The following is a 25,163-nucleotide window of genomic DNA, read 5'->3' as shown; positions in this document are numbered from 1 at the left end:
GCAGCAGGACGGGCCGTCGCGGGGTCGGGGCCAGGTGCCCCCGGTGGCTGCCGCTTCCCAGCTAGTCTGGCTTCAGCGCCTAGCAAGTTGCGCACGCCCATGTGCTGGTCGGTCAGCCAACAGCCGCCGAACGCCTAGCCGGGCCGGCGCACTTGGCCTCGGCCTGACATCCGCCGCTGCGCGTCTGGACCGGCTCGGTGGGCTCTGTGCGCGCGGCGCCGCGGGCCGGGGCCGGTGGCGAGCGCCGGGAGGCGAGGACCCTTCGCGTCATAGGCTGTCTGCGAGGGCTGGGCCGTGCAGTCGCCAAGATCGCGGCTCTGTGGGCGAAATGGCCCGGGCGAGCTCCAGCTTATTTTAAAAACTTACATTGCAGATTGCGTACTATGACCTGACTCGTCCCCAAATAGTTTTCGATGTCAGGGCAGTCTTTGGAAGGCAGCATCGACACTTTTTCTTTTTCCTTCAATCAGTTTCGAGCTTTCCAATTTCATAGTAATAGATTTTACACTAGAGAAATTTCTCAAAGTCCAGGACACGGAAAGCCAAGGAGCTGTGCGTACTGTTTGGACTCGGTCCCGAGGGGGTATTTTTGCTTCTCCACTTGCCTAGACCTGCTTTCGCCCAGGGGAAAATAGCGCCCCCGCCCTCGTGCCACTTAACGAAGGGGAGTCCCGCACCTGGGAGCCTCGCTGGGCTGCGGGCTCAGGGCTGTCCTGATGGGCCGGCTGTTCGTTGCAGCGATTTGGATGTGCCCAAAGTCACAAGGGACACTGCTCACGTCCCCGTGTGGGGGCACTTCGTAGCAGCATCAGCTCCCTCTTTTCACCCTTTTGGCTGTGGTTTCCTGCTGTCCTCTGGACTGAGCAGGCTTGGAGCAACTTAATTGCTCTTTCTTAACACAACTGAATACCAGTATTGTATTGCTCCTCTCCAATCTTTGTGGCGTCTGTGTTGATAGGAGCTGGGAGTGGAGAATGATGGACATTCTGCAAATGCAGAAGGCTTTGGTGTTATGTCATTCTTGGCATTGTTGCTGGGTCCAAGTTGTGGTGACACTGGACCTGCTTTGCCCTTTCTCAGGCTCCTGGCTTAGGATGAGTCAAAAAGGAGAGGCCATTTCTTATCCGGTAAGAACTAGAGACAGGGATTGCTGGTTTAAGAAAAGGTGCTGTAATTCGGTTTGCTGCCTTGTGAGGATCAGAAGATTATGGGTTTTTTTTTTAAATGAGTGCATATTGGAGATTGTAGAATACTGTAATTACTGTTCTTTCTGGGTTGGAAAATACAAATGCTGCTCTATTTTAATTCAGTGATTAGAAAAAGTATAAGTACTTTAAATGCACTATTTAAAATTGCCAATGCTGCTATGAATACTCTTGCAGAATCAAAAAGTACCCCTAATTTATCTTTTCTGTAGATCTTTTATGCATAACTTAAAGGACATCGGTATGCTTCTGTTGTTCCTGGTTGTCAGGATTCTTAATGTCTTCCTATTTAGAAAGTGTATTTTAGGAAAGAGAGCTGCAAAATGTATTTCATTACCTTTTGCATCTGGGGACATTTTGTAATGACAAGGAAAATGGATTTAGTACTGGTCTGTGACAGAATAGTTTAAAGAATTTGTTGGGGATTGCTTTTTTTTCAATGTGCATTGTGTTTACTATTATTTGAAGAATTGTACAGTATGCTGTGTCTCAACAAAAGTAATTTTCAGTATCAGGATAATCATGTGAATGTAGTAATGACACTTTTGTTTCCTAAATACTAAGTTTTGAGCTCTTATGGCATATATCACCACTCATTAAAGAAAATTTGCAAAATACAGAACAAATTTAAAACCATACCTAGTATTGTTCATTCATCAATTTTGAAGGATTTATTTTTTCCAATTTGCTTAGGCTTATTTTCACTCACAAATGCATTTCTGGGTTCCAGATTTGGAATAGGGTTCATGTTGTTGAGTATATAGTTTTGGTGATGGCTAGGTAGAAGAGTTTATAGGGTCTGTTGAAATTTTAATTTTCCCCCCATTGAAATTTCAGCACCATCAGAGGCTATTATGGTGTTTTCTACTTCAAGAGAAGGATCTGATGATAAAATGCTTTGTAATTTTGAGTATTATAACCACCAAGATTAAATGCTATGATTTTTTAAAAATGGTTTTGAATTAGAAATCTTTGAGAGCCTGAGTCATTCTGTCATCTTGTAGTGATGTTTAATTGCCAACAGGTTATTTTCCCTCCTCTCCAAAGTCCAAATATTTTCCTTGCAGCATTCCTAGAAGAGCTGTTGATGTGGTATCAAGGTGTAACACTCTTTTTTTTTACTTACGTGTGCAAAATTTTGTCAAGATTTATTTGCGTAGCTGAGGGCTCACAGATGGAATCAATGAAGTACCCTGTTGTTTCCTTAAATACCTTGTATTTGATTTCCTATTAATAGTTGATTTGTGGTTTGGAGGGCATTTTGCCCATCTCTATTAAAATCCTTGAATCTTTAGACACATTTTGATCCAGCAATTCCACTTCTAGGAATTATTCTGAGAAAATCAATAATGGATATATACATAGGACTGAGTACTGGAATGTTTGTTGCAGTGTTTATGATGATGGAACTTTGAAAACACTAAATTTGGCCGGCGCTGCGGCTCACTAGGCTAATCCTCCGCCTTGCGGCGTTGGCACACCGGGTTCTAGTCCCGGTCAGGGTGCCGAATTCTGTCACGGTTGCCCCTCTTCCAGGCCAGCTCTCTGCTGTGGCCAGGGAGTGCAGTGGAGGATGGCCCAAGTGCTTGGGCCCTGCACCCCATGGGAGACCAGGAGAAGCACTTGGCTCCTGGCTTCGGATCAGCGCCATGCGCCAGCCCCAGTGCGCCGGCCGCGGCCATTGGAGGGTGAACCAATGGCAAAGGAAGACCTTTCTCTCTGTCTCTCTCTCACTGTCCACTCTGCCTGTCAAAAAAAAAAAAAAAAAAAAAAAAAAAAGAAACAAAGAAAAAAAATCTAAAAGGAAAGGCTATATTTACATATTTAGGCGTTGAAACCATTTTGTCATTGAAATAATTGGCTAATCCTGGAGATAGATGTGAAGTTTTCAGGTGACCCTGCTTATTCAGAGTTTATTTCTTTCTATTTTATTTGAGATTTTATATAATCTCAATATAGATTAATTTCATGTTGTGAGATCAAAAGACTGGAAGTTAGGTTCTCAAGACAGCATCTAAGAGTGCAAGTTGAACATGGGTGATATGACTGCACTGTACTAGGAGTCTTCAGAAAGTTCATGAAAAAATGTGTATAATGAAAAACCTATACATGGATTTCATAATTTTTTGCATCAAAATAAACTTACAGCTTAAAAAATTATTATTTGATAGAGAGGCAGGTGAGTGAGGGAGAGGGAGAGAGAGGTGGGGGGGTGGAGAGAGCAGGCATACACAAGTACTACCATTTACTGGGTCACATCTCAAATGCCCGCAACAGCTGGGGCTGGGCAGGCCAGACAAAGGCTGGGATCTGAGAACTCCGTCTGGGTCTCCCATGTAGGTGGCAGGGACCCAAGTACTTGAGCCATCACCTGCTGCCTCCAAGGGTGTGCATTAGCAAGAAGCTGGATCAGAAGGGAAGCTGGAACTCACACCTACACACTCTGATAGGGGATGTGGGCATCCTGCATGGCATCTTTACTGCACTAAACGTCTGCTCCTATTTGTTGACTTTAAAAAAATTATTTGAGAGGCAGAGAGATAGAGGGAGCTCTCACCCACAGGATGACTCCTCAAATGCCCATTAATGGCTGGAACTGAGCTGAGCTGAAGCCAGGACCTGGGAACTCAATCTAAGTCTCCCATGTGGGTGACAGGGACCCAATCACTTGAACCATCACCACTATCTGCAGCAGGAAGTTGGAGTTAGGAGCCAGGCATCAAACATAGGTACTCCCATAGGAGATGCAGGTGCCAATCACTAAGCTAAATGCCTGTCCTATTTACTAACTTTTTTGATAAATTGATAATTGATAACAAGGTGAGGATTTAATCTTTACACTTCTTCTAGTCTATTTCCACTTCTTTCATCTTTCCAATTGAATTTTGTTAATTATATTATATATACAATATAATCTATATATTATATATACATATATAATATATATAGATTTTATATTATATTTATATATCAACTTTGCCTCACTGTAATGAAATACAGGACACAGGCTACTTACGAAGAGAAGGCTTATTTAGCCCAACAGTTCTAGATATTCAAGGGCATGGTGCCTGCATTGGCTCAGTTCTGGTGAGGACCAAGGTAAATGACAGTGACAGCAGTGCATGTCAGGGCATGTGGTAACATCTCAAGCCAGGAAGCAGAGAGCTGGGTCCCACAGTCCCTTTTCAGGGCCCACCCCAATTGACTCAACAACCTCTAACTAGACCTTACCTCTTAAAAGGTCCGTAGCACTTAATGCTGCCACCTTGGGGACCAAACCTCCGAGTACAATGGACCTTTCCCTTCGGGGGCACCATAGCACATTACTGTGTGTAGGCAAACATGATTAGTGTTTGATCCAAATAACAAACTTGGATTATGTCTTTTGTCTACCTAATTTTCTATCATACTGTGGCTAATTTTTCTCAGTGCTCCATCAAATGAGCCAACAAATGCCAAGGATCTCTCATTTTTATTTTTTCCTTAAGACTTCTTCATATAGCTCCTATTCTTCATATTGCCAATCTGATCTGGCTCTAAGTTTGCACCAAAGCTAAAGCTATTCTTTAAAGAGGTAGGAAATATTGCACCCATAAAATATGAATAAGGTGCTATGGAAAGAAACCACCAGAGATTGGGAAAGAGCTGTATGAAATTCAAAATATGGCCGCCGCCACAGCTCACTTGGTTAATCCTCCGCCTGCGGCGCTGGCACTCTGGGTTCTAGTCCCAGTTGGGGTGCCGGATTCTGTCCCAGTTGCTTCTCTTCCAGTCCAGCTCTCTGCTGTGGCCCAGGAAGGCAGTGGAGGATGGCCCAAGTTCTTGGGCCCTGCACCCACATGGGAGACCAGGAGGAAGCGCCTGGCTCCTGGCTTCGGATGGGTGCAGCGCACCGGCTGCAGTGCACCGGCTGTGGCTGCCATTTGGGGGGTGAACCAACGGAAAAAGGAAGACCTTTCTCTCTGTCTCTCTCTCTCTCTCTCTAACTCTGCCTGTCATAAATAAATAAATAAGAAATTCAAAATATTATAGTGAAAATAGAATTCTGAATAAAAGGACTAGAAAGTACAGCTTAGGTTTGGTGCATGGCTGGCTTCCTGGGTCTTTCCCTCATTTCCCTCCTGCTTTAGATCTTGTTATTCAGATCCTGGTTTGCTGAACTCATTTTCCTGAGAATTTACTTCAGTCACTTTCTAAGAAATGACAAGTTTTCTAAGATTTTGTATGTCTTAAAAATGTTACCTTCCGCTTGAATTGTGGTTTAGATGATTATGAAGTCTAGATATTCCCTCTGAATTTTTAAGATTTAATTCTAGTGTGTTTGCTGTTAGTCAGTATTGCTGTTAAGAAATCTGATACCATGACATTTCCTGCTCCTTTAAATATGGGTGATTTTTCCTTTCTGAATTCTTTGAGTACTTTTATCTGTTATTCTGGAATTTTATGAGGATACGCTCATGGTGGGATTGTGTGCTATACCTGGTGGACATTTTCAGCCTTAGAACCCCCATTTTCTCCCTTGTTTGGTGAAATTTAATAATTTCTTGCCTTCTGCTTTTTTATTCTGTTCTCTTCATTTGGATTATGGACCTCCTAAATCAGTTCTTTAATTTTCTTATCTTTCTTCTATTTATTACCTCTCACTTTTTTAAGCTTCTTGGATAATCTTTGCTACTCTTATCTTTCAGTTCATCTACTCTATTTCATTCTGATCATTATATTTTTAACTTGTGGAGCCTTTTCTTGTTCTATGATTGCTTCTTTTCCTAATATCCTGTTCTTTATAATATGTATTTTCTTATCTTTTTTTAACTTTTATTTAATGAATATAAATTTTCAAAGTACAGCTTATGGATTACAATGGCTTCCCCCCCATAACGTCCCTCCCACCTGCAACGCTCCCCTTTCCCACTCCCTCTCCCCTTCCATTCACATCAAGATTCATTTTCGATTCTCTTTATATACAGAAGATCAGTTTAGCATACATTAAGTAAAGATTTCAACAGTTTTCTCCCACACAGAAACAAAGTGAAAAATACTGTTTGAGTACTAGTTATAGCATTAAATCTCAATGTACAGCACACTAAGGACAGAGATCCTACATGAGGAGTAAGTGCACAGTGACTCCTGTTGTTGACTTAACAAATTGACACTCTTGTTTATGGCATCAGTAATCACCCTAGGCTGTTGTCATGAGCTGCCAAGGCTATGGAAGCCCCCTGAGTTCACCGACTCTGATCATATTTAGACAAGGCCATGGTCAAAGTGGAAGTTCTCTCCTCCCTTCAGAGAAAGGTACATCCTTCTTTGATGACCTGTTCTTTCCACTGGGATCTCACTCGCGGAGATCTTTTCTTATCTTTTCAAAGATATTAATTATAGTTTCTGTGTTGTAGTTTTCTTTCACTCTCTTAATTGTTTTTACCCTTTGAAGTCCTTCTCTCTCTCTCTCTCTCTCTCTCTCTGGCTTTTCAGTTTCCACCATGAGAAGCCTCGAGTTCTTAGTGGTATAGGACATAATCTTGGGAGCAGGGCCAGTGACGGGGAATGCATCAATAGCCCCCAAGCCACCCCAGGTTCAGCGATTCCCTAGGAGAATTCACAAGGTTCAACATATAGTTGTACTCACATCTATTTATTCCAATGAAAGGATACAAAACAAAATTGACAAAGAGAAAAGGTGCATAGGGTGACGTCTAGAGGGATCTGGGCACATGCTTCCAGGGTCTCTCCCTGTGGAGTTCCACAGGATGTGGAAATGCTGTCTCCCAGGGAAGCTCATTAGAGACTTAGTGCCAAAGTTTTTTATTGGGGGCATGGCATGTACCAAAATTCCAGATTCCCAGAAGTAAGGCAGATGCTCAGCATAAACCACAATGTGTGTATTCTCCCTTTTTAGGAACAGTGAGCCACTACACGTTAGGGAAAGGTAGGAGCTTTCCTGGTACCCAAGCTTCCAGACCAGTGTAAAGTGTCTCAGGTGGCAATGCACGCGTGGCCATGCAGACTGTGTCAAGTGCTCTTCAGGGAAGCACCATTCACAGCACTGCAAGGCAAGTGCACCCCTGAGGCTGGGCAGCACAGTGGACCCAGGTAAATCAAAGAGCCAGGGCTTAAATTCAGGCTTATGTGATTTTACAGTCTGCTTCCTCATTTTGATTAAGATTGGCTAGTCTCTCATGTTGTATATACTGTTAGAGAATAATTTTAAAAAATAGGTAATGTCATGAATCTCATACACACAAACAGATGAAAAAGTCTTAATGATCTTTAAAATTGTTTTCCTAAAGATTTAATCGTTATTTAAAAGGCAAGAGTTAGAAGAGAGATAGAAAAATCTTCCATCTGCTGGTTCACTTCCCAAATGGGCACAACAGCTATGACTGGGTCAGGAGCTTCCTTTGGGTCTCCCATGTGTGTGGCAGGGGTCCAAGCCCTTGGGCCATCTTCCACTGCTTTCCCAGGTGCATAAGCAGGGAGTTGGATCAGAAGTGTAGCAGCCAGGACTCAAACTGACGCCCATATGGCATTGCTGATGCTGTGGTGGCTTAACCTGCAACACCACAATGCCTGACCCAACGATTTTATTTAACTCATTAATTAAATGAAGAAACCAGTAAAACCAGTAAGATGTTTAGAAACCAGTTTAGAATCCAAAGAATGGATGTATTTATAGATCAGGAATATTGGAATGAATACACAAATGAGAACAGAACTGCCGTCTTACACATTGGAGGAGAAAAGTCAGTTGAGCCTCTGCAAGACAGAATTGGTATGCCTGGAGACAAAAGTTATTTCCCCTTGTTAGCAGTTGTCTTCAGTAGAAACCAATAAGGTAGAATTGCTCAACAGCAGAGAAAGGCTAGAACCAGATATCTGGAAGGTTGTGATCTACACAAAGCATTTTTTCCACTGAAGCATGATTTCCCCTACAATAGTTATTTACCAAAATGTGGATTTTGAATTTCCTTTCAATGTAAAATTATCTACACAAAAATTCTGGTTGACAGGGAAATTTTATATATATATATATATCACAATTTATATATATATATATATATCACAATTTGTATCTTGAGTTCATTTGCTAGGTTGTTTTTTTAACTTTTATTTAGTAAATGTGAATTTCCAAAGAACAGTTTATGGATTACAATGGCTTTTCCCCCTGATAACTTCCCTCCCACTCGCACCCCTCCCATCTCCTGCTACCTCTCCCATTCCATTCACATCAAGATTCATTTTCAATTATCTTTATATACAGAAGATCGATTTAGTATATATTAAGTAAAGATTTCATCAGTTTGCACCCACACAGAACATAAAGTATAAAATACTGTTTCAGTACTAGTTATAGCATTAATTCACATTGAGCAACACATTAAGGACAGAGATCCCACATGAGGAGTAAGTACACAGTGACTCCTGTTGTTAACAATTTGACACTCTTGTTTATGGCGTCAGTAATCTCCCTAGGCTCTAGTCATGAGTTGCCAAGGCTATGGAAGCCTTTTGAGTTTGCTGACTTCGATCTTATTCAGACAAGGTCATAGTTACAGTGGAGGTTCTCTCCTCCCTTCAGAGAAAGTTACCTCCTTCTTTGATGGCCCCGTTCTTTCCACTGGGATCTCACTCGCTGAGATCTTTCATTTAGGTCCTTTTTTTTTTCTCCCAGAGTGTCTTGGCTTTCCATGCCTAAAATACTCTCATGGGCTCTTGAGCCATATCCGAATGCCTTAAGGGCTGGTTCTGAGGCCAGAGTGCTATTTAGGACATCTGCCATTCTATGAGTCTGCTGTGTATCCCGCTTCCCATGTTGGATCGTTCTCTCCCTTTTTTATTCTATCAGTTAGTATTAGCAGACACTAGTTTTGTTTGTGTGATCCCTTTGACTCTTAGACCTATCAGTGTGATCAATTGTGAACTGAAATTGATCACTTGGACTAGTGAGATGGCATTGGTACATGCAACATTGATGGTATTGTATTGGAATCCCCTGGCACATTTCTAACTCCACCATTTGGGGCAAGTCCGATTGAGCATGTCCCAAACTGTACATCTCCTCCCTCTCTTATTCCCACTCTTATATTTAACAGGGATAACTTTTCAGTTAAAATTTAAACACCTAAGAATAATTGTGTGTTAATTATAGAGTTCAACCAATAGTATTAACTAGGACAAAAAAAATACTAAAATAGATAAAGTATTAAATTGTACATCAACAGTCAGGACAAGGGCTGATCAAGTCACTGTTTCTCATAGTGTTCATTTCACTTCAACAGATTTCCTTTTTGGTGCTTGGTTAGTTGTCGCCGATCAGGGAGAACATATGATATTTGTCCCTTTGGGACTGGCTTAATTCACTCAGCATAATGTTTTCCAGATTCCTCCATCTTGTTGCAAATGACCGGATTTCATTGTTTTTGACTGCTGTATAGTATTCTATAGAGTACATGTCCCATAATTTCTTTATCCAGTTTACTGTTGATGGGCATTTAGGTTGATTCCAGGTCTTAGCTATTGTGAATTGAGCTGCAATAAACATTAGGGTGCAGACTGCTTTTTTGTTTGCTAATTTAAATTCCTTTGGGTAAATTCCAAGGAGTGGGATGGCTGGGTTGTATGGTAGGGTTATATTCAGGTTGAAGAGGAATCTCCAGACTGACTTCCATAGTGGCTTTACCAGTTTGCAGTCACACCAACAGTGGATTAGTGTCCTTTTTCCCCACATCCTCACCGGCATCTGTTGTTGGTAGATTTCTGAATGTGAGCCATTCTAACTGGGGTGAGGTGAAACCTCATTGTGGTTTTGAATTGCATTTCCCTGATTGCTAGTGATTTTGAACATTTTTTCATGTGCCTGTTGGCCATTTGGATTTCCTCTTTTGAAAAATGTCTATTGAGGTCCTTGGCCCATCTCCTAAGTGGGTTGTTTGTTTTGTTGTTGTGGAGTTTCTTGATCTCTTTGTAGATTCTGGTTATTAACCCTTTATCTGTGGCATAGTTTGCAAATATTTTTTCCCATTCTGTCGGTAGCCTCTTCACTTTCCTGACTGTTTCTTTTGCAGTACAGAAACTTCTCAATTTGATGCAATCCCAAATGTTAATTTTGGCTTTGACTGCCTGTGCTTCCGGGGTCTTTTCCAAGAAGTCTTTGCTGATACCTATATCTTGCAGGGTTTTTCCAATGTTCTCTAATAATTTGATGGTGTCAAGTCATAGTTTTAAGTCTTTAATCCATGTTGAGTGGATTTTTGTGTAAGGTGAGAGGTAGGGGTCTTGCTTCATGCTTCTGCACATGGTTATTACCAAGCAATAACCATGTGCAGAAGTTAAGCAAGTTGTTTAGGTTCACACAGCAAATCAGTGATAAACTAAATAGATAATTAATAAGGCTTCTCATTTGGGTCCCAGATTGGTTTTCCTACCAATAATTGACAGAGAATGGTGAGTTTTCTTAAGTTCAGCAGTGGGCTTGGAGAACATCAAAATAAGTAAGCTTCCAGTCCTATATTCTCACTAGGAAGACAGCATGGTACATAGTGAACCATCATACAATGATGCAATAGGCACTTTGCCAGAAGTGGGAAGAGTGTGAGGCAGAATCAGAAAAGAATGAGCAATTAAATTTGACGTGGAAATGAACATTTTGTCAGAGGATCAGAGGCAGTAGAACTTAACCAGAATGATTTCTCCATTTACACAAATGTAGGACCTCTGTGTATTCTTTCAAGTAGAAAACCAATCCCCAGACCCAGCCTCCTTGTATTCACAGCCTCACAATGGATGCTCTGGGATTGGTCTGCATGCCTGTTTAACAGTGGCAGCAGTGGCACTGTGTAGCTTTCAAGACTGACCCATTATAGACGTTGCTGTTTCCATCATGGTCTCTTGGCTTGCCTGCTTTGAGAGAACCAACTGTCATGTCATGGGAACGCTCAAGCAGGCCCTGAAGAGGTTTCTGTGGGGAGAAACTGAGTAGAATTGGAGCAAATGGCCACCCAGCTAGAGATTGTATTTCCCAGCTTCCCTGGCAGTTAGGTTTATCTTTTTTTTTTTTTTTTTTTTTTTTTTGTCCTTAAGATTTATTTCTTCATTTGCAAGTCCAAGTCACAGGAATCTTCCATTTGCTGGCTCATTCCCCAAATGGCTTACAGTATCTAAAAAAAAAAAAAAAAAAAAACAAACCAAAATTCCACTATCAAAACCCAAATTACATAGATTACCTATTATTTATTTGAAAGGCAGAGAGAGAGAAAGAGAGAGAGAATATCTTCCATCCACTGGTTCACTCCCCAAATGACTGCAATGACTAATGCTGGTCCAGGCTGAAGCCAGAGCCAGGAACTCCATCCTGGTCTCCCCTGTGTGCAGCATGGGCCCAGACATCTTCCCAGGCATATTACGGGGAGATGGATTATAAGCAGAGCAGCTGGGACTGGAACTAGCACTCCCATATGGGATGTGGGCATCCCAAGCGGTGACTTAACTCACTGTGACACAGTGCTGGCCCCTCGGTTTGTCTTTATGACTAAGTTCTTGGAAGCAGATGCCATGTGTTCAACTTCTGGTACTTGCCTTCCAAAAACATTTCTCAATCTGTTTTTCAGTATCACTTCCATAAAGAGCCTTTTTAGACTATTTTTCCGTAATTCCTCCTATGAAATTTTAATACCACAGATATACAGTTTATGTATTTATGCAATGTAAGTGTATATCTGTACTTCATCCATAAAAACAGCAAAATTTTTTTGCTTCTTTATCGCCCTACCCACCCATCCTCAAGAGCCTGCCTTTGCCCCCTTGGGGACAATATGTTTGGTTTGATGATGTATGGTTTAGAGACTGAGAATGTTCTCCCTCCTTCTGTTTCTCCCTTTGTGTGAAAGCAGCCTTATGTGATTAGCTAACCTCACTCCTGCAGACCCGGGGAATGTGAGCAACAAGATAGAAGGAACCTAGGGACTAGTGCCACAGAATAAAGCTGCTAGCCTGTGTCTAGACAGTTAATTGGGAAAGAAAGAAGCTTGGATCTTATTTAAGTGGTTTTTTTTTTTTTTTATTTTTTGACAGGCAGAGTGGACAGTGAGAGAGAGAGACAGAGGGAAAGGTCTTCCTTTGCCTTTGGTTCACCCTCCAAAGGCCGCCGCGGCTGGCGCGCTGTGGCCGGCGCACAGTGGTTTTATTTCAGGGACTTTGTTGTAACTTTGCTGTATCCTAACAAATATGTACCCCATTTCTGCAGCACTTCTCTTCTGTTGGTTCCATGTCACCCAGGTCTGTTTACCAAGGAAGCAGGATTGTCATTTACTCTTTCATTATCTACAGGTGCCTTATGATTACTGGTGCTGCAAGTTGTATAAATATTTGTGTTATTTGATATAAAATTTTTAGCATCTTTGAGTGATACTTCATAATTAACCAAATTGCCACTGTGCTTTATCTCATTCATTATTGCTAGTTTGCATTACAGTCATTTTTAAAATTTGTTTAAGCTACTAGGTTTTTTTTTTTAAGATTTATTTATTTGAAAGTCAGAGTTATAGAGGAGTGGCAGAGGCAGAGAGAGAGGGAGAAAGAGATCTTCCATCTGCTGGTTTACTCCCCAAATGGCTGCAATGGCCAGGGTTTGGCCAGGCTGAAGCCAAGAGCCAGGAGCTTCTTCTAGGTTTCCCATAGGGATGCAGGGGCCCAAGGATTTGGACCATCCTCCACTGCCTCCCCAGGCTCATTAGCAGGGAGCTGGATTGGAAGTAGAGTAGCCAGGACTTGAACTGGCACCCATATGGGATGCTGATACTGCAGGTGGTGCCTTTACCCACTATCACAGCACTGGCCCCACCACTAGTGCTGAAGCAGTAGAGTATTCTAAGAGTACACAAATGATCTTCTCAGTTCCCTCATCTGTAAAATTGGCCTGATAAAAGTACCTACTCATAGGTTTTGATGAGGATTAAGTGAGGTAAGGCTTGTAAATGACTGAACACATTGCATAGTTTGTACTACCACTAAATGGTTTTTACAGGGGCCAGTGCTGTGGCACAGCACTTTAAAGCCATGGCCTACAGTGTCGGTATCCCATATGAGCACTAGTTTGAGTCCCAGCTGCTCCACTTCTGATCCAGCTCCTTACTAATTCACCTGGGAAAACAGCAGGGCACAGCCCAAGTATTCAGGTCCCTTCACCCACATGGGAGACCTGGAGGAAACTCCTGGCTGCTGGCTTCAGATCAGCCCAGCTCTGGCCATTGTGGCCATCTGGGGAGTGACCCAGCAGGTGGAAGACCTCTCACTGTCTCTGTCTCTACCTCTCTCTCTGTCTTTCAAATAAATAAAATAAATCTTTTTAAAAATTCTAAAATTTTAAAAATAAAAAAGGTCATTAAAATTGTTCCTTAATACACATGTGGGGACGGAAGGTTGGTCCCAGGGCACCCTTCAGATGCCAAAATACATCAGTTCTCAAGTCCCTTATATAAAATGGCATGGTGTTTGTCTAAACTGTACATATCCTCCCATATAATTTAAATCATCTCCAGATTATTTACAATATCTTATACATTGTCAATGCTGTGTATACAGTTGTTTTATCGCTTAGGGGATAATGATGAAAATGTCTATACATGTTCAATACAGACACAGTCTTTTTTTCCAAAATTGTAAAAGATTGTTTATTTGAAAAGGCAGAATTTACAGAGGGACACACACACACACACACACACACAGATCTTCCATCCACTGATTCATTCCACAAACACCCACAATAGCCACCAGCAGAACCAAGCTGAAGCTAAAAGCACAGAACTCAATCTCCCATGTAGAAGGGACCCAAGTACTTAAGCCATCATCTGCTTCCTCAGCAGGAAGCTGAATTGGAAGCAAAGAACCAGGACTGGCACCCAGGCACTCACTCTGATACAGGATACAGGTGTCCCACATGGCGACTTAACTGTTATGCCAAATGTCTTACCCCTTCTGCCCTGCCCCCACTGGGTTTCTTATGATTCTGAAGTGGATGTGTATTCATGTTTCAGCGGTGCTTCCTTAGGGTGGAGATTCCCTGAAAGTAAGTGAGTTTACCAACACTGCCTTCCCTCCAACTGCCCCTGCCCCGCCTCACTCAGGATTTGTAGGCATCAAGTGCTGAGGAAGGTGGGAATGAGATGTGAATCTGGGGGGCTGGCGCTGTGGTGTGGCAGGTAAAGCTGCCACCTGCTGTGCCAGCGTCCCATATAAGAGAGCTGCTCCACTTCCCATCCAGCGCTCTGCTATGACCTGGGAAAGCAATAGAAGATGGCTCAAGTCCTTGGGCCCCTGCACCCGTGTGGGAGACCCTGAAGAAGCTCCTGGCTCCTAGCTTTGGATCAGTGCAGCTCCGGCTGTTGCAGCCAATTAGGGAGTGAATCAGCAGATGGAAGACCTCTCTCTCTGCCTCTCCTTCTCTCTCTGTGTAACTCTGACTTTCAAATAAATAACTAAATAACTAAATACATAAGTATGAGTTTAAAGATGTGAATCTGAAGTAAGGTGCCTCATCATCTTGGAGTAACCACTATTGACATAATAGTTGTCTTCTTTTCATACTTCTCTTTATGTATATACACATACATTTACTTAATTTTATACATGTGAGATCATATTGCCACTTGAAGTTTTTTTAAAACACTATTTGAGAGACAGAGCTTCTGTTTGCTGGTTCAGTCCCCAAGTGCCTGCAATGACAAGGGCTGCACCGGGACTGAAGCTGGGAATGCAATCCAAGTCTCCCACATGGGTGGAAAAACCTAATGACCTGAGCTATCACCCCTGCCTCTCAGGGACTGCATTGTCAGGAAGCAGAGCAGGATACTCCAGTGGGATGTAGGCATCCAAACTGCTATGCTAAATGCTTGCCCAATGCTTTTATTTTTAAGATTTACTTTATTTGAAAGGCAGAGAGAGGGAGAGAGAGAGAGAGAGAGAGAGAGAGATCTTCCATCTGCTAGTTTCACTCCCCAAATACAAATGATAGCTGGAGTTAGGCCAGACTGAAGCCAGGAAACTGGAACTCCATCCAGGGTTCCCATGTGGTTGCAGGGGCCCAAGTACCCGGGCCATCATCCACTGCCTCCCATGCACATAAACAGGAAGTTGGATCAGAAGTACAGAGTATCAAAGACTCAAACTGGTACTCCCATATGGGATGTGGCTTAACCCACTGTACCACAGTGCCTGATGGCCACCCCTCTGCCCTGGCACATTTAATAGTAGCATTTTTGTTTCTTATTCCTTTCTTGTTCTTAGCAGTATAATATGTATTATGTGTGTGCAGTGTGTATATACACACTTCTATACTTCATGCTCATATAATCATATTTAGATATAGCACATATGAGTTTTATAGTAAGTCATCTAATCAAGTTTTCTGTTCCTTTTTTTAAAAAAATGATTTTATAAAACTTGTATTAAAATTATACATTTTTAAAATTTATATTTTATTTAAAAATCATTTTCTTTTGGTTTTTAAAATTTGCTGCCATAGTATTGGAGGTATGTTTACTTACAGTTTATTTAGTATTTTTGACATCTCTTTTCAAATTATTTCTGATCCTTGTATTTTTGTTCAGCTCTTCCTTTCCTCCCCCATTCTGCAAAAATCAGAGTTTTGTCTGTTTATCATCCTTTCAAAGAATATGCTTTTAGATAAATATATTCTGGTCAGTTTTTTTAAACGTATACTCATGTTTATCCTCGTTAATTCCTTCTTCTTATTATCTCATAGTTTTTGTCTTCTGTCCTTTGAATAATAACTCCTTCCCATGTTTTTTCTTTTTATTAAAGATTTGTTTATTTATTTGAAAGTCAGAGTTACAGAAAGAGAAGGAGAGGCAGAGAAAGAGAGAGAGAGAGAGAGAGGTTTTCCATCCGCTGATTCACTCCCCAATTGGACGCAACAGCTGGAGCTGCGCTGATCCAAAGCCAGGAGCCAGGAGCTTCCTCCAGGTCTCCCACATGGGTGCAAGGGCCCAAGGACTTGGGCCACCTTCTACTACTTTCCCAGGCCATAGCAGAGAGCTGAATCGGAAGTGGAGCAGCCAGGACTCAAACTGGAGCCCATATGGGATGCCTGTACTGCAGGCAGTGCCCATATAGGATGCCTGCCCTCCAGGCAGTGGCTTTACCCACATGCCACAGTACTGGCCCCCTTCTCAAGTTTTTAAATCATACTGAAGGCATCTGATGCTCTACAGTGTCCTCTGAGGGCTGCTTTAACTCCAAGGGGCCATGTCCTATTGATCTAAAGTTTTCTCCTTTTTATCACTTTATAAATGGTTTGTAATTTCAGTCTGGTTTCTTCATGTACTAGTATGTTTGTTAATTTCCAATTACCTATGATTTTTTAAAAATGTAATATTTATTATTTGGAATTTTAGTGAATGACAGAACATGCATAAAAAATTCCTACTTTAAATTTTTTAATTTTTTAAAAATTTTGTTTATTTACTTTTTGAGAGACAGAGAGTGAGAACTTCTGTCCTGTGGTTCACTCCCCAAATGCCTGCAATAGCTAGGGCTGATGCCAGGAAATAGAAACTCAATCCAGGTTTCCCAAGTATGTGTCAGGAATCCAGTTACTTGAACCATCACCACTGCCTCCTAATGTCAGCTGATCTGTTTATTCAAAATATAAAATTGGTTATAAATATAAAGATGATTGAGTGTTTTGTTTTGTAAGTTTTTCACTTTTCATAAGGAAGGAAGGCACTAATAATTTCTTCTCAGGTAGACAGAATATATGCCGTGTATTTAAGTGTTAGGTCATGAACCATTTACAGCTGCATAGCAATAATTTCTCATCTCGGGAATTTTCTTTTTTTTTTTAAGATTTATTTGTTTATTTGAAAGTCAGAGTTACACACAGAGAGAAGGAGAGGCAGAGAGAGAGAGAGAGGTCTTCCATCTGCTGGTTCACTCCCCAAATGGCCACAACAGCCTTTCCGAAGTTAGAAGCCAGGAGCTTCCTCTGGGTCTCTCATGTGGGTGCAGGACTTGGGCCATCTTCTACTGCTTCCCCAGGCCATAGCAGAGAGCTGGATCAGAAGTGGAGCAGCCAGGACTCTAACTGGCGCCCATATGGGATGCCGCACTGCAGGCGGCAGCTTTACCCGCTACACCACAGCACCGGTTGAGGAAATTTTTTTCCTTTATTATTGTTTTATCCTCTACAGGTTTAATTTAGAACTAAAGAAAAGAGTTTAGCTCTGTTTCACCAGAACAAAGGTAGTTTGAGTGACAAAAAATTAGGAGAGGAAGACATTTAAAAAGCAAAAGCAAAACCCAAAATTCCTAGACTTTTTAGAAGCAACTGGGTGTTCTGCACAGTTAACTACGCTTGGTGGAAGGCTGTTAAACCCCAACCAAAGAGGGGAGGCCTCTTGTATGAAAAGGCTTTGTTATTTGCTTTGCTAGTGTCACTAAGAATATAGATGGATATTGGTAGGACTTCAATCTCATGATGAGAGTGGGGAGGAGGGGTTCAGGAGATGTCCTAACCTGATGGGCTGTCAATCATTTGCATGCAACTCTATACAACTCCCATTGTCATCTTCGTACAGGGAAAACAGTGTCACTTTTTGGGTTTTAGAACAAAGGTGCTATGAGCTACGAGAAAAAATTAATGATTAAGTATTTACTTTTTTTTTTGTTTGTTTTTTGTTTTTTTTTTTACAGGCGGAGTGGACAGTGAGAGAGAGAGAGAGAGAGAGAGAGAGAGAGAGACAGAGAGAAAGGTCTTCCTTTGCCGTTGATTCACCCTCCAATGGTCGCCGCGGCCGGCGCGCTGCGGCCGGGGCACCACGCCGATCCGATGGCAGGAGCCAGGTACTTATCCTGGTCTCCCATGGGGTGCAAGGCCCAAGTACTTGGGCCATCTCCACCGCACTCCCTGGCCACAGCAGAGATCTGGCCTGGAAGAGGGGCAACCGGGACAGAATCCGGCGCCCCGACCGGGACTAGAACCCGGTGTGCAGGCGCCGCAAGGTGGAGGATTAGCCTAGTGAGCCGCGGCGCCGGCCAAGTATTTACATTTTTAAAAAAGATTTATTTATTTGAAAGTCGCATTACAGAGAGAAAGGGAGAGAGAGAGAGAGAGAGAGAGAGAGATCGATCCTACATTTGTTAGTTCATTCTTCAGATGGCTGCAACAGTCAGCACTGGCCAGGCTGAAGTCAGGAGTCAAATGCTTCATCCAATTCTCCCACATAGGTGGCAGGGACGCAAACACTTGGGCCATATTCTACTACTTTTCCCAGGCTATTAGCAGAGAGCTGAATCAGAAGTGGAGCACCTGGGATACAAACTGGTTCCCACATGGGATGCCAGAGTCACAGGCAGTGGCTTTATCTGCTATGCCACAATTTTTTTAATGATTTGTGTATTAATTAATTTATTTATTTGAAAGGTAGAGAGAGAGAGAGGTCTTCCATCCACTGGTTCATTCCCCAAATAGCCTCAACATCAGAGCTGGGCCGAACTGAAGCCAGGAGCCTGAAGTTTCTCCTGGATCTCCCACGCAGGTCGGAGGGACCCAAGGACTTGGGCTGCTTTCTGCTGCTTTCCCAGACCATAGCAGAGAGCTGGATGGGAAGTGGAGCAGCCAGGACACGAACCATTGCCCATATGGGATACCCGCATTTATTTCAGCTGTCTGGGGAGTAAGCCAGCAGATGGAAATCTCTCACTCTCTCTCTGTCTCTCCCCATCTCTCTGTAACTCTGACTTTCAAATAGATAAATAAATCTTTTATTTTAAAGCTTTATTTATTTACTTGAGAGGCAGAGTTACAGACAGAGAGGGCTGGACAAAGAAGTCTTCCATCCTCTGATTCACTCCTCAAATGATCACAACAGCTGGAGCAGGGCTGACCTGAAGCCAGGAGCAAGGAGCTTCTTCTGGGTCTCCTATGTGGATATGGGGGCCCAAGAATTTGGACCATCTTCTACTGCTTTCCTAGACCATCAGCAGGGAGATGGATCAGAAGTCGAACAACTGACACCCATATGGGATGTCGACACTGCAGGTGGATGCTTAAACTCCCATGCCACAGTGCCAGCCCCTAGATAAATAAATCTTTTTCAAAATTTATAAGCTCTAATATCATCACTGCTCTGTAATTTTTATGTCCAAATAATGGTTCATTAAGAATAATATTTGGTTCTATTTCTGGCTTCTGAATTATCTTTTACTTTGACCACCTTAGTTATTTATGTTGCCGACTTGGTCCCTGTAGAGATTTGAGGTTGTACCCCTTGTCATAGGTGGGAGGTAAAATCTCGGCTATAGTCCCAGGCTCCATGCCTGTGATGCCATCATTCTCATTGAGTTTATGCTACTTCCACTTTTTCTTACTTTTGCACTAAATATATTTGGTGGTTTGTTTCATGGTGGCAGTTTTGGGAACTGAGCTTGGAAAATTGTTATTTATTAATTTCCACATTGTAAATACATATTTGACAGCCCAGTATCATGTAGTAAGATTTCTCCCCTTCACCCTTTTCTCATCCCCTTGCAGAATCTTCCATGAGAATTTCCCATGACAGTTTCAGGGCAAACCAGTTAAAATAACACCCATGGATTTGATAGAATCTGAGTCTCCACCCAGGCTATCTAGACAGGAAGAGTTTGGGGAGGATCTGCATGTGTTGTGTTTTGCAGTAACTCCCGAGTTTCTGTTGTTGCATCACTGATTCCTTGGGTTTGAACCAGGTGTCTGCAGCTTGTGAGAAGCTACCTTGTGCTCCCTCTTGCTGGCAGTGCTGTCTTCACCCTGGCTCAGATGCAGCTCCAGTTCTGCCCTCTCTATTGCTGGCTGTGTGATGCCTTTTCATGGAGTGATAGACGTCGAAGACTCTAGTAGAGCTTTGACCACAGGAAAGTAGTCAAAACTTTCCAAAGTTCTAAAACTAGACTCCCACATCCCTCCCCCCAAAAAACCACCACCAACAACAACAAACCCTAAAAAGAGGAAGACAATGGAATTTTTTCCCTAAATCTTAAATAATTTGTAGATACTACCCCCTTTTCATCCTTCTTTGGGATCAGGGAGGTGTGGTGGAGTTATTTGTCTGAATACTCTCTTCAGTGGTTCTTAAGGTGTGGTTCCTGGGCCAGCAACTCTTAGCATCACCTGGAACTTGTGGAAATGGCAAAACCTTGGGCCTCATTCCAGTTGGGGAATAGGGTGGGTGGCAGTCTGAGTTTTAACAGACCGTCAGGTGATTTTGATGTACACTGCTCTGTTATAACCTGAATTATACTTACTTTGGATTTGTACGTGACAGTCTGCAAGAGTTCCCAAACTCGTTCAGCAGCTTCCTGCTTTGCTTCCGTTGCTTTGGGGTCTGGGATAAAGTATACTGTGTGGTGAACTGTGAGCCTGACCCCAGCTGGCTGGGAGTTTGTGATAGCTAAAGTCAGTTGAATGCCTTGAAAGAGAACTAATTGGAGGCTGGCACTGTGGCGTAGCGGGTAAAGCCGCTGCCTGCAGTGCTGGCATCCCATATGGGCGCTGGTTTGAGACCCGGCTGCTCCACTTCCCCTCTAGCTCTCTGCTATGGCCTGGGAAGGCAGTAGAAGATGGCTCAAGTCCTTGGGTCCCTGCACCCATGTGGGAGACCCAAAAGAAGCTCCTGGCTCCTGGCTTCGGATCAGCGCAGCTCCGGCCATTGCGGCCAACTGGGGAGTGAATCAGTGGATGGAAGACCCCTTTCTCTTTCTGTCTCTGCCTCTCCTTCTCTCTGTGTGTAAGTCTGACTTTCAAATAAATCTTTAAAAAAAAAAAAAGAAAATAACTAATTGATGAGGTAATGGGTGGCACAGAGATAGATGCCTTGAGCACTTCCAGAAAAGTCAGTTAGCTCTGATGTCCAGGTTGTTGATCAGAGAACTTAAGTTTTGAGACATGGCCAATAACAATTATTCTCATATTGATAAATTAATGTAAGTAATCTAGAGAAAAAAGTTTGATTATATGCCATTTAGATTTTTTTAAAGATTTATTGTATTTATTTGAAAGAGTTACAGAGAGAGGTAGAGACAGAGAGAGAGGTCTTCCATTCCGCTGGTTCACTCCCTAAATGACTGCAATGGCCAGAGCTGCGCTGATATGAAGCCAGGAGCCAGGAGCTTATTCCAGGTCTCCCACATGGGTGCAGGGGCTCAAGGACTTGGGCCATCTTCTAGTGCTTTCCCAGGCCATAGCAGAGAGCTGGATAGGAAGAGGAGCAGCTGGGACTCAAATCAGCGCCCATATGGGATGCTGGCACTGCAGGCCAGAGCTTTAACCCACTGCGCCACGGCTCTGGCCCCAGCCATTTAGATTTAATATTTAAAATTGTGATAGAATGTACTGTTCCAATCATTTAAAAAATTTATTCACTGAAAGGCAGAGTTACAGAGAGAGAGAGAGAGAGAGAGAGAGAGATCTTCTGTCTGCTGGTTCACTCCCCAAATGGCCACAAATGGCCAGTGCTGGGCTGGGCTGGGCTGAAGCCAGGAGCCTAGAACTCCATCTGGTTCTCCCATATGGGTGCAGAGACCCAAGTTCTTGGGTCATCTTCCACTGCTTTCCCAGGCTTGTTAGAAGGGAGCTGAATCAGAAGTAGAGCAGCTGGGATTTGAACCTGCACTCAAATGGGATACTGGTATTGCAGGCAGTTTAACCCACTACACCATAATCTGGCCCCAGTATTTATTTGTGTGTGTGTGTGTGTGTGTGTGTGTGTCTGGCTTATTTCATGTCACGTAATGCTTTCATGATTCATTCAAACTATAGCATGTATCAGAATCTTATTTATGTTTTTTTAAAAAGTTTTTTTTTTCTTATTTTTAAGGCAGAGTGACAGAGAGAGTTGGGGGAGAGACAGAGAAACCTTCTATTTGCTGGTTCACTCCCCAAATGGCAACAATGGCTGGGGCTGGGCAATCTAAATCCAGGAGCCTGGAACTCATATGGGTCTCCACTGTGGGTAGCTGGGGCCCAAGTACCTGGGCCATCCTCCACTGCTTTCCTAGGCACGTTATTAGGGAGCTGGATTGGAGATGGAACAGTGGGGACTTAAACCAGTGCTCCAATATGAGAAGCTGGAGTCTCAGGCAGCACCTGCTTCACTACAGTGCTGGCCTCCAGAATTTTATTTTTTTAAAGGTTGTTAATATTCCACTGTATGTATGGATCAATGTTTTGTTCATCCATTCATCCATCAATGGATATTTGGGTTGTTTTTACCTTCTGGCTATTGTGTTGCTGCTGTGAACATTGGTATAAAAATATTTGTTCACATTCCTGCTGCCAATTCTACTGATTATATACTTAGAAATGGGATGAATAGGTCAGATGGCCACATTAGATATTTCAGGAACCTCCATCCTGTTTTCCATGGTGGCTGTTTCATTTTATGTTACCTCTGGCAATGCCTAAGAGTTCCAGTTTCTCCGCATCATCACCAACACTTGGGTCCTATTTTTGGATTTAAAAAGTAATATAGCCATCCTAATGAGTGTGCAGTGGTATCTCACTGTTGTTATTATTTGCATTTTCCTAATTATTAATGATATTGAACATCTTTTCCTATGCTTATTGGTCACCTGTATATCTTTCATCAATGTGTTATAATTTTCAGTTCAAAAGTCTTTTGCTTCCTTGGTTAAATTTATTCCTACTAAGTATTTTACTTTTTATACTATTATAAATGGAATTATTTTCCTAATTTCCTCAGATTGCTCATTGATAGCATATAGAAACACAACTGATTTTATTTTACCCTCATAGGTGGTGAGGGCAGGGAGACCAGCCCTGAGTTGAGGGAACAGGGTGGTGGCTAACTGAAGAATTATGATATTATTTAATGTAAAACCTGGGTTAGCCTGTGGAAACTCAGGGTGCGTTCTGCATGAAGAACTGCCTTGATACTGTTACAACTGAGGAAAGTCACACCGACTTGTCCTCCACAGCGGCTGGGTGGGACAGCTTTCCTGAGAGAGGTCTGTGTATGGCCAGCCTCCATCTGGTGCTTCATTCTGCTTTGGATTGTGCCAATGTTGGTCATCATGCTTTAACCGTCTGTCTGTCTGTCTGTCTACCTCCCTACCTACCTAAGATCAGGAGCCCATAGCAGGTGACTCAAATCATCAAAAGCAGGCAAAATAGCCCTAGGATTCACACTGGCACTTTCCCTGGAGCACAGCCCAGACTCCTAAGTGTTTAGTAGCAATACTGTAAAGTACCACAAGGTGGCAAGAGAGCTCCAAGTTTTGTTTTATTTTTTTTTTTAAACGTTGGGTTATGAAGCAAACAAGTGTTCCCTGATGGGAATGAGGAAAAGTTTAACAACTGGAGTCATTGTGCACTAACTTCCCATGCAGGATCTCTGTCTTCAATAAGTTGTATTATGAGAGTTAACTGTAAAACTAGTTCTCAAACAGTTTTTGTGAGTGTGTGTGTGTGCGTGTACGTGCAAATTGTTGAAATCCTTACCATATAGAGTTGGTCTTCTGTGTTCAAAGTTAATTGAAAATGAGTCTTAATGGAGAATGGGTCTGGAAAGGGGAGAGGAAGGAGGAGGAGTATGCCTGGAAGGGTAAGTAAAGTGGAAAAATAACTATATTCCTAAATTTGTACTTATGAAATTTGTATTCCTTAAAAATTAATTGATTGATTAAAAAAAGAAAGCTTAAGAGTGCTGTATTTTACAATTTAAAGGTGATTAGAATACTTGCTCTGGCAAGTTTTGTAACTCTTGCTCATTGTTCTGGTGAATGATTCCATACCTATTAAAGAGCAATATTGGTACACGAGTGGGATATTTGTCTCTCAGACTCAAGCGCAGGTCACTATTGCCTCCTTCCCTCTCTGTTCTTTCTCTGTTTCTCTGTCCTTCATTCAAGACTATGTGAAGAAGGCAGTAGGAGGCAGTGGTTCAGAGCATGAACTCTGGAGGGCGTATTGCTTGAGTTCAAATAGAGATACCACTGCATAACTGTGACAGCAAATCACTTAACTTTGTGTCTTGGTTCTTTTTTCTGTAAAATGGAAATAACAGCTCCCACTTCCTTGGATTCTCAGGCTTAAATGACTTGATAGGTAGAAAGGCACTTAGAGTAGGACGGGCATTTGGCCCACTGATTAAGATGCTGCTTTGGATGCCCACAACTATACCTGAGTGCCTGGATTTGAGCCCTTACTCCATTTCTAATTCCAACTTTTTTTTTTAAGATTTATTTATTTATTCAAAAGTCATAGTATCAGAGGGAAAGAGAGCAAGAATGCAAGAAAGATCCTCCATCTTCTGGTTCACTCCCCAAATTCCCACAACAGCCAGGGCAGGCCAGGCTGAAGCCAGGAGCCAGGAACTCCATTAAGATCTCCTCTATGGGTGGCAAGGACTTAAGCACTTCCCAGGCACACTAGCAGGAAGCTGGATCAAAAGCAGAGCAGCCTGAACTTGAATTAGTACTCAGATATGGAATGCTGGCCTAGCAAGTGGGAGCCGGCCTTGTTGCAACCACAACCTCGGCCAGTTAGACAATAACAGCTGAACAAAGTCTCCCTCTCAGCAGATACAGGAGTTTCCCTTATCCACAGTGTATATTCAAGACCCCCAGGGGTAGCCTGAAACCGCAGATAGCACCAAACACTATATAAACTATTTTTTCCTATATATACATACTCATGCTTATGTTTGATAAGGTTTGATAGGCACAGTAAGAGATTAAAACAATAACTGGGGCCAGCACTGTGGCATAGCAGGTAAAGCCTCCACCTGCAGTGCTGGCATCCCATTTGGGCACAGGTTTGGTTTCAGGCTGCTCCACTTCTGATCCAGCTCTCTGCTGTGGCCTGGGAAAGCAGTAGAAGATGGTCCAAGTCCTTGGGACCCTGCACCCACATGAGAGACCTGGAAGAAGCTCCTGGCTCCTGGCTTT

At 42.6% G+C, this 25,163-nt stretch overlaps 1 protein-coding gene across 10 annotated transcripts in view; it reads left to right on the top strand.

Annotated features, from left to right (window-relative positions):
- The window catches only part of ZNF638 (zinc finger protein 638), a 166,219-nt gene that overhangs the window by 267 nt on the left and 140,789 nt on the right, over positions 1–25,163 (top strand). The gene's annotated exons all lie outside the window — the stretch shown is intronic.

This window comes from Oryctolagus cuniculus, chromosome 2 (genome assembly GCF_051225735.1).
Source record: "Oryctolagus cuniculus isolate XC-2025 breed Fujian yellow rabbit chromosome 2, ASM5122573v1, whole genome shotgun sequence".
In the NCBI taxonomy this organism is placed as follows: domain Eukaryota; kingdom Metazoa; phylum Chordata; class Mammalia; order Lagomorpha; family Leporidae; genus Oryctolagus; species Oryctolagus cuniculus.
Note: the sequence above shows the minus strand (reverse complement) of the source record. Positions and strands in the feature narration are given on the sequence as shown.